Source organism: Chiloscyllium punctatum, chromosome 19 (genome assembly GCF_047496795.1).
Source record: "Chiloscyllium punctatum isolate Juve2018m chromosome 19, sChiPun1.3, whole genome shotgun sequence".
In the NCBI taxonomy this organism is placed as follows: Eukaryota; Metazoa; Chordata; class Chondrichthyes; order Orectolobiformes; family Hemiscylliidae; genus Chiloscyllium; species Chiloscyllium punctatum.
Window position 1 is genome coordinate 6,448,754 of NC_092757.1, and position 3,303 is coordinate 6,452,056.

A 3,303-nucleotide genomic window follows, 5' to 3' on the forward strand; every position below is an offset into this window, starting at 1 on the left:
ACAAAGAGTATAAACTTTATATTTATGAACATTCTATTTCATTTGACAGACCATTACCCTCTCACTCAACGTATCTATGTCCGTCTGCAAAGTTTCGCAGTCCTCCACTCACTTTGTTCCACTAATCATCTTAGTGTCACATGCAAACATTGACAACCTACATTTGGTTCCAACTCCAAATCATCTGTATCAATTGTAAATAATTGCAGTCCCAACACCGAACCCTGAGGCACACTGCTTGTCAATGATTGCCAGCCAGAATAATACTTATTTCTCCCCACACTTGCTTCCTATTAGTCAACCAATCATTTACCACTTACACCATGCACTCTTATATTATACAACAGCCTTTTGCACAGCACTTTGTTGATGTTTTTTTGGAAATACAGCTACACCACATCCACTGGGACCCCGTTGTCCACGTTGCTTGAAATGTCTTCATAGAATTCCAAAAGATTGGTCAAGCATGACCTGCCGTTCACGAACACATGCTGTGTCTGTACAATGGGACAATTTCTATCAAGATTCCGCCCGGCAAAAAGATTTGCTGTCCATCAGGGCTCTGTGCATACTGTATAATGGCTGCTGCAACCTTGGCTGTAGCTGCGTTGGTCATTGTTAGTGTCTGGAGTCCTTGCACTCCATCTGTACCATTGGTGTCCAGCTGAATTGCTCCCCCCTGTGTAAGAGCAATGTATTGTCAGCTGCTCGTCTGATGGATGGGTGTCTGCATTGTTATTGTAGCAATGGTTGAGACAGACTCTTCTTCTGATTTCTCCTCATCGATTTCTTGGCACACTGGGGGGGGGGGGGGTCAGAAGAAAGTTCATTCAGTATTTTCCTGTATGAAGGTCGTCTCGATAGAATTTCTCTACGTTTCTGAGAGTCAGTCATGCTATCCACAGATTCCTGGGAGTTCTCATTTTCAAGTATAAGTAGAAATCTGAACAGTCTGAACTTGAGGGGACTGTATAATTGAGGACTGAATTGCTTGGATAACTCCTTGGACTTAAATAGTCTGCCCATTCGGCAATTGCATTAAAGTTACTGCTGGACTTATTGTTGATTGGATCCCAGGCATGGATACCTGCATCGTCACATTATATAGTAATGATCGTGATGAAGGGACTGGGGGAATTTTAACGAAGTTTGCTGATGATACGAAGTTAGGTGGACAGGCAGGAAATACTGAGGAAGTGGGGAGTCTGCAGAAGTATCGAGACAGTTTGGGAGAGAGGCTCAGGAAACGGCTGATGGAATTCAATGTGAGCAAACGCGAGGTCTTGCACTTTGGAAAAAAAATACTAGCATGGACTACTTTATAAACAGTGAGAACATTAATAAAGCCAAAGTACAAAGGAATCTGGGAGTGCTAGTCGAGGATTCTGTAATATTAAACATGCAGGTTGTATCCGTGATTAAGAAAGCGAATGCGATGTTGTCATTTACCTCAAGAGGGTTGGAATATAAAAGCAGCGATGTGCGACTGAGACTTTGAAAAACTCTGATTAGGCCCAATTTGGGGTACTGTGTCCAGTTCTGGTCCCCACACCTCAGGAAGCGCATACTGGCACTGGGGTGTGTCCAGCAGAGATTCACACGGATGATCCCTGCAATGGTAGGTCTGACATACGAGGAATGTCTGAGGATCTTGGGATTGTATTCATTGGAGTTTAGAAGGTAAAGGGGAGATCTAATAGAAACTTACAAACAATACATGGCTTGGAAATTTTGGACATGAGAAAATTGTTTACGTTAGGTGAGGAGATTAGAATGGTGAGCACAGTCTTAGAATTAGAGGCGACCAATTCAGAACAGAATTGCGGAAACATTTCTTCAGCCAGAGAGTGGTGGGTCTGTGGAATTCATTGCCACGGAGTGCAGTGGAGTCTGGGACGCTAAATGTCTTCAAGGCAGAGATTGATAAATTCTTGATGTCACAAGGAATTAAGGGCTACGGGGAGAATGCGGGTAAGTGAAGTTGAAATGCCCATCAGCCATGACTAAATGGCGGAGTCGACTCGATGGGCCGAATGGCCTCACGTCCACTCCTATGTCTTATGGTCTTATGGTCTAATTTGATCACTTTCCTCAGATACCCATTGCCAAGTATGCCTTTTCATTCAGTCCTTCCTTTTCACTGGAATTGACCTTTGTAAAATGTCTTTGACAATCTTCCACTGCTCATCAACTTCCCACCATAAATTTTTTGTTTCCAGTCTACTTTAGCCGGATTCTTTCTCATTCTATTGTAGTTCCCAATGTTCAAGCACAGGACCCAGTTATTAGATTTTATCTTCACACTCTCCATATGTATTCTAATTCAACAATATGGTGATCGCTTCTTCCTAGGGGATCCCTAACTCTGAAGTCATTAATTAATCCTGCCTCATTGCACATGGCCAGATCTTGGATAGCTTGCTCCCTTGTCAGTTCCATTTCATAATGTTCAAGAAAACTATCAGAATACACTTAATGAACTCCTCAAAGCTACCTTGACTGAGCTGGTTTGACCAATCTACATGTAGATTAAAATCACCCACGATAATAGCTGTACCATTTGAACAGGCATTAGTTATCTATTTGTTTATTGCCCATGCCAATGTGATGTAATTATTTGGTGGCCTATACACTACACCTATCAGTGACTTTCTTGTTAGAAGTTTGACTGCATCATTCCTGTTTCTCCTAATGTATGGCAATAACAACTACTTGCAGTCTATGGAACTTTCACAATGGCAAATCTCCGAAGGTGCTTCATGGATGGTCAAAACGTTGATTAAAGAGAATGATTTTAAAATACATCTTAAAAGGAGGATAGAGAAGTTTAGGGTGCTGTTCCACAGATTTGTGCCCTTGACGGATCCAACTATGGAGTGATGCAGGTGGGGTTGGTTGGAAAGGGAACATGCAAAGGGGAAATGGAAGAGTGCAAGTAGTGCATAAAGTCTTAAGGACAGAGGAGGTTCCAAACTCAGTCTGTCAATCATAGAGAGTACGGCTGCCTCATGGACTTTGAAGCACTGCAACAGCTCCATGCATGTCAAGACTATAGTGCTGAAAGAGATTTCTGCTGTCTTAAACAGAGTGACAGATCTTGTATTGTGGGCCTATGAAACGTCACTGATCTCTATCAAACATGTACGAGGTAGAGTTAGGGCAATAATAAGATGCTGCAACAGGAGGGGAACAGGTAACTCCATCTGTGAATTGAACCCAGGCCTCTCGTTCCAAGATTCGGGATATTTTCACCGCATCACAAGGCATCGACTCCAACTTCCCTTGTCCCTAAATGTTTCTGTT

The 3,303-nt window shown here is 42.6% G+C and overlaps 1 pseudogene; it reads right to left on the reverse strand.

Annotated features, from left to right (window-relative positions):
- Nucleotides 1-478: 478 nt before the first annotated feature.
- On the reverse strand, nucleotides 479-1,093 carry LOC140491665 (cyclic AMP-responsive element-binding protein 1 pseudogene; annotated as a pseudogene).
- Nucleotides 1,094-3,303: the final 2,210 nt, after the last annotated feature.